This window comes from Biomphalaria glabrata, chromosome 6 (assembly GCF_947242115.1).
Source record: "Biomphalaria glabrata chromosome 6, xgBioGlab47.1, whole genome shotgun sequence".
Classification (NCBI taxonomy): domain Eukaryota; kingdom Metazoa; phylum Mollusca; class Gastropoda; family Planorbidae; genus Biomphalaria; species Biomphalaria glabrata.
Window position 1 is genome coordinate 35149644 of NC_074716.1, and position 13552 is coordinate 35163195.

The 13552-nt window shown below is 32.2% G+C and overlaps 1 long non-coding RNA gene across 1 annotated transcript; it reads left to right on the forward strand.

Moving 5' to 3' along the window:
* The first annotated feature begins 4759 nt into the window (after positions 1 to 4759).
* LOC129926975 (uncharacterized) lies at positions 4760 to 8002 on the forward strand. The gene is made up of 3 exons (XR_008778680.1): positions 4760 to 5461; positions 5806 to 5874; positions 6235 to 8002. It is a non-coding gene; the product is annotated as an uncharacterized LOC129926975 (long non-coding RNA).
* Positions 8003 to 13552: the final 5550 nt, after the last annotated feature.

Below are 13552 nucleotides of genomic sequence, written 5' to 3' on the forward strand. Positions count from 1 at the left end.
TATTTGGTTTTATGTTAGCTAATAGTTTTTGGATTCCCTTGTTCTTGTACATTTATATCTCCATATGTTGTCTACTTGGTTTAGATTCATTGTTATGTCTTTGTCTCCTGGGGCTGAAAATGCCGATGCAAAACATTTGTTAAGAAGGTTAGCTTTAATTTCATCATCTTTAAGTGTTAAGTTACCTTCCCTTTTTAATGGGGATACTCCTGTTGTTTCAATGTTTTTAGATTGAATGTATGAGCACAAGTTGAATTGTTGTCGTCAGCTAGTACTTTATTTATGTATTCGCTCTGCAGCTGTCTGCTCACTTATAGAGTTAGGTGTTTGATTTTAAGGTACTTTTTACAAAGCTTATATCAACTCTGTCAGTCTGGCCAAAAGTTTGTACATGTTATTTCTCCCACACCCAATCTCGGATCAAGATGAAATTTCGCTCAATTATTTCTGTTATGACATCACAGGAATCAATTTTTAAAAAACGATTAGTTAATTAACTACTGGTAATAAATTACTATGTCTGGTATCTCAAATAAGGGAAAGAAATAGTATTTGACTAAAGTGGTAATATAAGCTGAATTAGTCCCCTTTTTATTACGTACTAGCCTGGCATTACCCGCGGCCTGCGGGTCTAAGTTTGTGTTTACTAATGTAGTGGATTGGATTTAGATGTATGTTAAACTTAGCTAATGATCCTTTCACGTTATTTCTCTTTCGCTACGAAAATAAAATTAGTTTTGCGAAAATGGGTTTACCCGAAGTCGATAGATTCATATCTATTAAAAACGAAAAGAGCGATAGCTTTGTTAAATAAATCTATATTATAAAGTAGAATGTGAGGGGTATGTATGTATGGATGTATGTTACTTATAGACATCAAAACCGCTTGACCAATCTTGATAAAACTAGGCAGGAATGTTCCTTGGGTACCAACTTAGACCGTAGTGTATGTATTGTAGCCCTAAAACAAACTTAAGACCCTCAAAAAAAAATAAAGTTGTCCGACTCTATTACAGCTATAGTATTTTATGGATCTAGGCCATGTCTACAATGTTGACATAAGAAAAGATAGAAAGGATTTAGACCTAGATCTAATTTTAAGAAATACACTTTGCGCAGATAGTTTTTTACTTTGACACATGAAAATACAAAAGAAGATCCATTGATTTCATTATATAATAAATTAACCTTCAATTTTGTGTTTCAAAAGCCTTTTTTACATAAATTAGTTCCTGATATCTGTGACTACAGATTTCCTGACGAACATTCTTTCATTAGACAATACCGTAATGAATCGCGTACTAAAAATTAATTCGTTTAATTGTTTACTTTATAATCCCATCCCTAGATCTAAAACTCTAATTCAACTCTAAGATGATAAAACTTCTCTTCGCTTAGATAGTTTTATACTTTAACACATAAACATATTAATTAAAGTCCATTCATTTCATATTTTGATCAAATAAACATTCAAATTTGGTTTTCTAAAGCTACATTCGTTTACGAAAGCTGCGAAGCCGAGTTGAGATAGGCCTAGATCTATATTCATTCATGAATCGCGTACTAAAAATTATTTCGTTTAATTGTTTACTTTATAATCCCATCCCTAGATCTAAAACTCTAATCCAACTCTAAGATGATAAAACTTCTCTTCGCACAGATAGTTTTATACTTTAACACATAAACATATTAATTAAAGTCCATTCATTTCATATTTTGATCAAATAAACATTCAAATTTGGTTTTCTAAAGCTACATTCGCTTACGAAAGCTGCGAAGCCGAGTTGAGATAGGCCTAGATCTATATTCATTCATGAATCGCGTACTAAAAATTATTTCGTTTAATCATGGAACTATACTAATGGAACAACAGCTCCTAGTTTTTACTAGGGGAGTGCCGTCGCGCATCATTTTCACGCATGGTGCAATATGGAGAAATTCAGGAGGATGCAAAAGAAGAAATTTACTCCTCCAGTCACTTGGACTGACCTTCAATGAGAGTAAAACTTCCCTACGCTTTATTTTATTAGATCTCTAAAAACTTCATCCATTTTCTCACAATGTTTTGTGATTTATAAAATTTTCCTGAATAAGGGATCGTCACAAAAGTTATTTTTTTAAGGCCACCCCATTAAAATAGCTGTTTTCAGTACTTTCACATTTGGGTATTTTACACAAAATCTGGATTTTTTTTATGTACATGAAATCATTATCATCTGTCCCGCGTAACTAAATCCTCCACTTTTCCCAGTCACCAATGTTCTTAACAAGAGAGAGAGGCTGGTCCATTATTTGCGTAGTCCAGCCAGCTTTTCTTCTGACAAACCTTTTTTCGTTTATTCTCTTAAAGGATATTTTTTTTAAAGTTAGCCTTACAAAATACAATTCCAAACCAACTCATGCAGTTATCGTCTTTTCACAGTATTGAGGAGTCATCCTTTTTGCCAGCCATAGTGTTAATTGGCAAAAGTAAAAAATTCATTATTTTAATTTTTTTTAGTAAATATTCACAACTATATCTTTTATATAATAATATATTTTTTTAATAATAATATCTTTTATATAGACATGCTTTAATAGATCTAATAAATGATTAACGCGGCCCTACCAATATGGGTATATTAATACTTAAATCTGGGTATTTTAAATTTCGAATGCGCATTTTTAAAAAACCGAACTTATCTATAGATCTCTTATATCTAGAATAATCTAGATCTACAACACCCAGACTTAGAGTATGGTTCTAGATCTAGATCTATTTAAAGATATTTTTAAAAAATAACTCAATAGATCTAATAAAGTCATGATTTCCACTCTATTTTCTCTAGATCTAGACCATACATGAGATCAATATGAATGTTTATAGATCTAGTCTACGTCTAGAACTCTAGATCTATCGATCATCTATGAGTACTATGACTGTATAATCTTATAATGTATTGAGTATTGGTGTATTATACTTATACTGTAACTGTATTAGTGTATAGTGACGGTAATTATACTTTTTATAGTCACTATAATCAATAGTGTATTGCCTGTAGATCTAGTAGTACCTGTACTAATATTAGTAGTAGATGTAGATTTATAATAATAATACTTTTTAATAGTAGAAAGTAGATTTATAATCTATCAATTCTGTCTAATCTAGACTAGATCTAATTCTAGACTTCACTTTCACATCACATGATTATTGATACAGACAGTGAATGAAACGAATGCAGTGATTATATATTATAGTTTATACTGATTATACTTATAGCTCTACCAGTTGATTATCATCATCATCATAGATAATAATCTAGACTAGTATTCTAGATCTATAATAAATAATCATAGTCACCGTGATAGTGACCTTTTTAGTCAATGTAGTCAAGTCAAGATAGTGGAACGTAAACTCGAAGGTTTAATACAATACAGCAGTGATGCCCAACCTAATTCGACCCGCGGGCCGTTTTACTTTCCGACACTCGTCTAGCGGGCCACATGACTGAAAAGTTACAAAAACGAAATGAAATTGTTCTGAAACTATTTTGGTAGAAACTTGTGGATTTAATACTTAGCTAATAGGTTATTGGACAATTATCTTTGTTACGTGTCAGAAAATAGCTTCATTTCTCGACTTAAAATGTGAGTACCAGTGTAGGTAGCTTAACCACCGACTCATTTTATGGTATCTTTTCCCCATGGATCCTCCAATCTCTAGGCGTAGTTTAACACTCTTTTATTCGCGACACAAACCAAGAATGCCGCCATATTTATTTAATAATGCCGTTTTTATGTTGTTGTTTTATTAAACAGCCCAGACACTTTCTTTCTAAAATAAATATGTTGGCTTATTAACATATTCAACAAAAAAAGTACAGACAGGTTCACTTTTCCTGGTAGATTCTACATTCAGAGTTCCAAAGCATAAACACACAAATGTTAAAGATCATAATACCGATCCACCGGCGAAAAAATGAGGGCCCAAACGTAAATAAAGATACATTTTTTCAACCTTTTTTTGGAAGGGAGATTTCTACACTTTGTGCCGACGATTCGGTGGGCCGGATGGAACCACATCGCGGGCCGGATGTGGCCCGCGGGCCGTATTTTGGGCATCACTGCAATACAGTATAAGTAGAGTCTATGAGTTAGTATAAGATCTAATTATTTTGTTTCTTTGTATGTCAATGTCTCTATTAAAATAATTAATATCATCAGCCATATCAATTTAGATATTAAAATAGTAGACATAGATTTCTATATTATAAATAGATAGATTAGATCTATAAAATATAATTTTACAAACTTTAGAAATGATTGATTTTATTTTTAATTGATCAGCCTTCTAGACTAGATCTAGCATCTCTAGCTAGACTCTACTTGTAGTTTGTAGATCTTGGAATTGGATCGAAATTCACCTTCCTAAATTGTCTCTAAAGTCTGTAGCTGATTTGAGAGGCCCAACGAGGCAAGAGTCTATTACTATTAGTACTCTGTCTCTTGATCTATCTAGTAGGCCTACTTAGCTAGTGCATTAGCCTTAGCCATAGTGTAGTCAAATCTTGACAACTAGTCTTCTAGATCTAAGCTTCTAGAATAATTAGATCTAGATCCAGTTTAGATTTAGAATATAAAAGTATTTTACTAGCTAAAATACTAAATCTACTGATCTAAATTCTAGATAGAACAATATATAGATCCAGTTTAGATTTGGAATATAAAAATATTTACTAGCAAAATTCTAAATCTACTGATCTATAGGCCTACTTAATATTTTAGATATTATATGACATCTACAAAAATTATTATTAAGATATAATTATAGAATCTAGACTAGTTATTTATGTACATAAAATATATAAATAAAAGATAAAATTTATGCAGGCCTAGATCCCATAAATTTATAATTGATCCAGATCTATCAGTAAAAGTTACCTTCAATGGGAAGTTTTACCCAATCTAAACTATACAAGACAATTTATAATCCATGCCTCGCCTACACCCCATACATTAAATAATAGTTCCCATTCCATGCCATGTCCAGACCCATGAGTTCATGAAGTAATAAATGATGTGGTGTCAAGTTGGATCTATCCCCTGAAATTCAGCACTTTAATATAAAACTCACATATCTAGTTAATTATTTGCTATGACACTCTGATCAACTTGGACTTGTGTGATACATATAGGCCTATGTTTCTTATCAGATTTAATGAATGAAGTTTTGGTGCATTTTAAGGCTACAAAAGTATCATCAGGTGCATTCTAACCATTGGTATTTTTCGTGGCAACATTTTTATTCTAGTCTGTGATAAATTATAAATTTAAAAAAATGTTTGTAATGTTTCAGTTATTAACAAGTAGAACCATGCCAACCAGTTCTGATGATGTACCAGAATGGCTCAAGGATCATACTTATACTATTTCTACTCTCTGGGCAGACATTAATAATATTGGCATCCATTCAATATTTATTGTAAGTACTACTATACAATTTTTATTTTAGTTATCTAAAAGATGTTTTATGAAGTGTGATTTTCATGGTCAAGCAACATCCAAATATCGGGGATGGAATTTAACATTTTTCTCTAGTTTTTTTTTTATAACACTCTTAAGCAAATTCATCTTTCATGAATGCCTAATATACTTGGCTGTTGTGCAGGCCATTCCTTTACAATAAACTGTTAGATGAAATTAGGCAAAATTATGTCTGATAATTTGTATGTTTGATACAACAATGTATTCAATTTAATAATATTATTTTTTAATTTTAATGTTTTCAAAAGAAATTAGCCATTATGCCTAATTGTATAATTACAGTTATGTTTGGAAATACAAGTAAAAGGCATGCATTCCTGACAAGTCAATGACTGGTTGCACCTCTTAAAGGTAAGGTACTGCAATTTTTCCCTATGCACTTTTCTCATAAGCTGAAGTACTTGTATTTTTGAAAAACTAGTTTTCCATGAAAATGTAAATCATAATATATGTTATAGTTGCTTTTAGATGAGTGCAATGTCCATCAAATTAACTGAATATCTGCCTTCACCTTTAGTAATAATTCATAACTATTAAGGTCAGGGCCATGTCTACACATTAACACAGTAGCTCCTTTTAGGTACAGACTATTTTTAGAATAGCAAAATTATATAATTATACTTAATAACATATATACGTTTAGCATGGTCAACACATATGTCACACATATTTTTATTTTTTTTAAATCCTTTTATTTATTTTTATAACTAGATAACTTTCTGTTATGAGAAAAGATGAGATTCTTGGACTCCTGCATAGCACCACCAGAAAGGAAAATCCCATCATGTTGCAAAATAAAAGTCTTGGACCAATTTTAATTTAAGATATATATATTATACTGTAAGCTCTATACATATTTATGTATATCCGTCATTCAGCCAACAGGTTTGGATTTAGTATTTCTTTAAATCTGTTTGATATTGTACTTGAAAACTATTAATCTGAGCCACATTAAAACAATAGTGAGTGCAGTGAATGAGTGGTAAAGCACTTGGCTTCTGAACTGAGTGTTCCTGGGTTCGATTAAGACTGGGATTTTCAATTTCAGAATTCAAAAGGCTGGGGATCCATGGTTGAATGGTTAAGTCATGGGTTTGAATCTCTGTGAAGACTCAGATTAAAATTTTTTAGATTTTTGGGTGCCCCTGAGTCCACCTAACTCTAATGGGTAGCTGACTTTCGTTTTGGATAGTAAAGATGGTTGGTTGTTGTGCTGGCCACATGATGCACTGGCCAAAGAATCAAATGACCTTAACATCATCTGCCCTATAGGTTGTGACGTCTGAAATGGGATTTTTTTTCAAAAGGTGGTTGGTTGTTGTGCTGGGTACATGACACCCTCGCTAACCATGGGGCACAGAAACTGATAAACTTTATATCATCTGCCCCATAGATTGCAAGATATGTAAGGGAAATTTTACTTTTTTAAAATTAAAATAAGAATCTATCAAAAGTAAACATAAAATATGGTGCATTCTCCTTAAAACTAAAACCTGGTGCGAAGGTTTAAAATGTTGGCAAAAAAAAGCAACATCATATATTCTTAATTCCCTTTGCAAAACTTACTGAGAAGAACATGCATGTTGTTCCCTCATAAGTTTCTTGACAGAGGAAATCTTGTTTATATTAGATTTGAATTAAGCAAATTAAGAAAAAAATTATAATCAATTTTTCAAATGGTTGTATCTAAACCTTATGAATTATTTTTCAGTTATAAGTATATTGAGATTAATGGATAATCATGAAATTGTTAAATAATTGCTGCTATCATTCCATTGACTAAAGAACCATAATTTTTTTTTTTTTAAATTAATTTCAAAATGATTTTTTTCAAGCATAGAGTTCACATAGATCTTGAGTGAATTTTTTTTTTATTTGACTAATGCTTCAATTTTATTGTATCATATTAGTTGTTAATTTTTATTACCCAGAATATTTAAAAAAATGAGTACACTATTTTCATGTAATAATGTAACTTGGTATTCACACAATGCTCAAAATACACCATAATCTTTAGGCCATACAGATTTGTATAAATTAACTTGTTTAAATACATTGTAAATGTATATTGTTTGGATAAGAATAAAGTTTTTCTGTAGACAATTATTGTTCAAGATTTGTTGATGCTCCTGCTTAATCAATTATATATACAGGTCATTAGTTTTAACACGTCTGATAATAAATGACAGTACAAGTTAGTGAATGAAAATTTGTCATTATTTCAGCTGCTTTAGTCCTACATCAATGTGAGGTACCAGTACTTTGATTGTGTCATATAACAATTTAAAGCAACATTTTGAAATGAATAGTCTGTAGAATTGACAGTAAATACATTTAAGTGATGGGCTGTGATCTGCGTGAATTGGGAGCTGATCATGTATTGAATTTGTGTTTTTGATCTTTACTTCAAGTAAATGTTAATGAGCAATTAATTTTTAATGAATAAATAATTTAAAAATAAATACAAAAGAACCATAAACATCTACTTTAGTTTAATAATTTTTTTTCATCAGAACAGAATTTCCAACTTTGCATTCTTAAAATAAAATATAATTTATTTAGAGGAGAGTCAGAACACAAAATCATAGTTTTAAAATATTAAGTAAATTAAGCTAAGCTATGATCTCTTATAAACATTTGTATATAGACTATACACAATTTAATTATTATTTTTCATCAAATTGCAGGAACTAGTACATGTACTTATGCCTATTTGACAATAAAAAACCATAGTCAATGAAATAGTAATACTAGTAAATGAGATAAAAGTAAACTAAATATCATCAATGCTATTGAAGCCACACTTGTTTTTTTTTATCTTGTTTGGTGGACTGCAATTAAAGTTGCTATTAATTTTACTGATCGTCTTAGCTGAAGTGCCAGTGTCGTCTCTTTGAAACCTAAGCTTATTTTCTTGGTAACTGGAAGTCCAGATATTTGAAGTTTCATTTTAAGCACCTATACTTTCCGAAATGGCATTCCGATAGGCTAAACCTATTTGCCTAACATGTCATATGCACATAAAGAGGTACCACAGAAATGCTTAGGCGCCAACTTACTTTAACTGACATAGAATAAGAGAGCACCTGGTTGTGGCATAATATGTAGGTCACAGCTGGGGCATTCCTCATAAGTCTTAGGAATCAAAGACAAGCCTATCATTTTTGTAGCATAGTTTGTAGCTTCTGGAAATGCATGAAATGCTGACATAAGTCCTCTGTGAGTTTGATGGATTATAAACATCTTACTTCTTTGCCTTATATTAAATGGTCCTTCTCTCTGTTCCTCTAGGTACTTGCGTTTATCTAAATATCATTGATATAGCGTAACATGTCATTAAAATAAAAGCTAGAATCTCTGCAACTGGTGTACAAGTCAGAAGTCATCAATAACACTTGCCATTTAAAAAATAACAATTTAGATTAGTCAAATTAGTGACTCATTATTCGATTCATTTAGGCCTATAAATTTTTTACTTGAATATATAATGATCCTTTACACTTTGTGACTTTACTAGTATACTTTGGAGTAGACTTGTTGAGCTAAAGTCGGAAGTACACATTGAGTTTTACTGTGATCTACTAGTTATAGTTTATAGTTCTAGATTACTAGATCTAGAGATGTAGATCTATAGTCTATATATATTATATTATATAGAAAAAGAGAGAGTATCTCATCAATAGTATCTGTCATATCGTGATCAGTAGGCGGCTGCAGGTTTATAGATCTATTCCATGACAAAAACCCTGGCTAGATTTAGATCTTCTGGTCTAGACATTTAGATCTAACTAGAATTAAACTAGAAATCTGAATTAGAGAAGTAGCTTTCTGGATCTAGAACCAGAATCTATATTATTAATATTAGATCTAGTTGCGTCGAACGCTTAATTTTTGGTTGTTGTTTTTAATAAATGCACATAAAATACATTGTATTTTGGCAATAAAAATACCCAGTTGGTAGTCAAGTAATTGTAATAATTAATTAATGAATGACTATCAGTAGGCTATTTGTTTTAGATCTATCAGATTCATATGGCTATGACTTATTATTTATACTTATTTTGTATCATTCGTCCAAGAAAATCTAGCTCTAGATCTATTATTTCATTTTAGATTAGGTTATAGTTTGTTTTTTTTTTTTGGTCATTTTATTTAGGCTACAATATTACCGAGATGAACTTTTTCTTTGTTTCCCACGAGACGTGTATGCCTATAGCCTAGTCCTTTCGATAATAATAATAAAAAAACGATTAGAAATGCGTAGCTTGGAGTGTCAAAACTGTATTAGGCCTCCTATTTTTATTTTTATTTCGTGCAATTTAGTATATCGTAACAAATACGCATTTAGAGGAACGGTAGACAGGTCTTCATCCAGATTTAGTGTAAATAAACCAAACACAGAAACACTGAAAGATTGTATTTTCGGAATTTAGATTCTATTTTTTTGAAAAAATGTGGCATTTTATGGGGTGGTCGAAAAAAATAACTTTTGTGACGACCTCTTATTCAGGGAAATTGTATCTATTATATCAGATAGTCAGAAAATGGATGAAGTTTTTACACATCTAATCAAATAGAGCGTACGAAAGTTTTACACCCATTGCAAGGGACTGACGGAGTAAATCTCTTCTTTGGCATCATCATGGATTTCTCCACATTGCACCATGCGCAAAAATGATGCGCGACGGCACTTCGACTCTCTTTGGCTTTGTAAAAAACTCGAAGCTGGTGTTCCATTAGTATAGTTCCATGGTTTAATCGTTCACTTTATAATCCCATTTATTTAACAAAGCTATCGCTCTTTTCGTTTTTAATAGATAAGAATGTATCGACTTCGGGTAAACCATTTTCGCAAAACTAATTTTATTTTCGTAGCGAAAGAGAAATAACGTGAAAGGATCATTAGCTACGTTTAACATACATCTAAATCCAATCCACTAGATTATTCAAAAGCAAATGTTTTAATTTAAAAAAAATGGATTTAAGCCTATTAGCTATTTTGATTTGATAGCTTCATTCACACTATTTTTACATTGACACATTCGCTTTACATATTACATTATTATTTCGTTTAATTGTTTACAAAACACTCTCAGTGACTATATCGAAAGTAATGCGCAAATAAAGACCCGCGGGTCCCGGGTAACATATGTCTAGTGGGATTATAAAGTGAACAATTAAACGAAATAATTTTTAGTACGCGATTCATGAATGAATATAGATCTATGCCTATTCGGCTTCGCAGCTTTTGTAAACGAATGTAGTCTCTTAAAAATAATGCTTTAGAAAACCAAATTTGAATGTTTATTTGATCAAAATATGAAATGAATGGACTATAATTAGTATGTTCATGTGTTAAAGTATAAAACTATCTGTGCGAAGAGAAGTTTTATCATCTTAGAGTTGAATTAGAGTTTTAGATCTAGGGATGGGATTATAAAGTAAACAATTAAACGAATTAATTTTTAGTAAGCGATTCATTACGGTATTGTCTAATGAAAGAATGTTTGTCAGGAAATCTGCAGTCACAGATATAACGAACTAATTAATTCAAAAAATGCTTTTGAAACATAAAATTGAAGGTTAATTTTATTATATAATAAAATCAATGGATCTTCTTTTGTATTTTCATGTGTCAAAGTAAAAAACTATCTGCGCAAAGTGTATTTCTAAAAATTAGATCTAGGTCTAAATCCTTTCGATCTTTTCTATGTCAACATTGTAGACATGGCCTAGATCCATAAAATACTATAGCTGTAATAGAGTCGGACAACTTTATATTTTTTTTAGGGTCTTAAGTTTGTTTTAGGGCTACAATACATACACTAAGGTCTAAGTTGGTACCTAAGAAACATTCCTGCCAAGTTTTATCAAGATTGGTCAAGCGGTTTTGATGTATATAAGTAACATACATACATACATACATACATACATACATACATACATACATACACCTCATATTCTACTTTATAGTAGAGATGAGGCTAGTAAACACAACCTTAAAATAAAAACAATAGATAACTATAAAATCTTCTATTATCATAGACTCTTCGCTAGCAGAGTGGTTTACCGCGTTGGCTTGAGAAAACTGAGAAGGCTTTAGCCCACAAGTTCGAATTCAGGTCGTTCTCTTTTTAAAAAAAAATACATTTAAAAAGCGATCTCCCAGAATCCCCTTTGTTTCTCTCCCTTTCCAACTGGTCCAGACAAGCGATAGGATCATAGCGTATTGAATACGCTAAAAGTATGACATTGCGCTAAATAAAAACAACTAGTCGACCGGCGGCGTAGCATACGCCGCTATTTTGCAGGGATGGCCTTAGGCCACTGCAACCTTTGCGACCGTAGTGGGCCCCGCACTTTCATAGGACCCGCGCTAATTCTAGGTGTATAAATTATTAAATGAAACCATTTTATATTTTATAACAGATTTCCCGCGTCCTCCTGATTTACCAAGAGCTGAAAATCTCCAGAAATTACAAAATATACGAAGAAGTCCTTGAAATTTCCGGAAATTATTAAAATCTTTTAAAAACTCATACAAATCTCCTGAAATATATTGACAAAAATTGACATTTTGGGGTGTCATTCCATATGGAAAACGCCAATCCTACGCGCGATTAAAAAAAAACGGCATTATCAGGTAATTGTGGAATCTGGTGATAGGAGCTTCTCGTGCCTCAAACTAATGAAGAATTACGTAAGGTCAACAATTCTCAAAGATATATTGAAACATTTGCTAATTCTTGCAATTGAGAATGAACTATGTAGGAATTAATTTTATTATGATATAGTTTATGACTTCGCTACACGCAAGGCTCGTGTAGTAAAACTGTAGGTAGTAAAGAATGAATAAAATGCAAAGACGAATTGATTTTCTAATGCAAACTCTTAATTTTCACTTATTATCCGTATCCCTAACCAAACTGGGCCTCGCGAAATCCTTTTCGCATTGGGACCCACAATGGTTAAGTCCGGCCCTGCTATTTAGTGACGGGTGAATACAGAGTAAATTACTTGTTCTCTTTCCATGACTTCTTGGTCACAAGTCCGGCCCTGCTATTTTGTGACGGGTGAATACTACTTGTTCTCCCCCCCCCCCCCCTCTTTTTTCGTGTGGTATCTCTAGTCCGTCCGACTTACAGAAATAATTGAATAATACAGAATACAGAATAATGATTTCTAGGTCACAATGGTTACGTCCGGTCCTGCTATTTATTGATGGGTGAATACTGCTTGTTCCCCCACTTTTTTTTCGCCGCTAAAGTAACGTGGGGTAACTCTAGTACGACATGCAGAAATAAAAGAGGGATCTTTCCTTTACTTCTTTTTGTCCAAACTGTTGAATCATGAAGAGAATTATATATATAATAGTCGATTCAGGGCGTAAGATACGCCGCCATTTTCAAGGCCGACCATAGGCCACTGCAACCTATACGACTGCAGTGGGCCCCACACTTTAATAGGAATTGCGCTTATTCTAGGTGTAAATTATTAAATTAAACCATTTTAGAACTTATAACAGATTTTCCTCGGCTGCCTGATTTACCAGGAGCTCCTGGAACTCTCCTGAAATTGCAAAATATACGAAAAAGATATGGAAATCTCCTGAAATATATTGACAAAATTGTCATTTTGGGATGTCATTCAATATGGAAAAGGCCAATCCTATGCGCGATAAAAAAAAAACGGCATTATGCATTACCCGTAATTGTGTAATCTGGTGAAAGAAGCTTCTCGCGCCTCAAACTAATGAAACTATTGAGGTCAACAATTTTCGTAGATAGACGAATTTATTTTCTAATACAAACTCTTAAATTTCACTTATTATCCGTATCCCTACCCAACTTGGCCCCGCGAAATCAGTTTCACATTAGGCCCCACAACGTTTTTTCCGACCCTGCTTTTTAGTGACGGGTGAATACAGAGTAGATTACCTTTTTACCCCCCCCCCCTCTTTTTTTCGCCGCTAAATTTACGTGAGGTAGAAATAAAAAAAGAGTGATCTTTCTTGGTCACAACTGTCCGG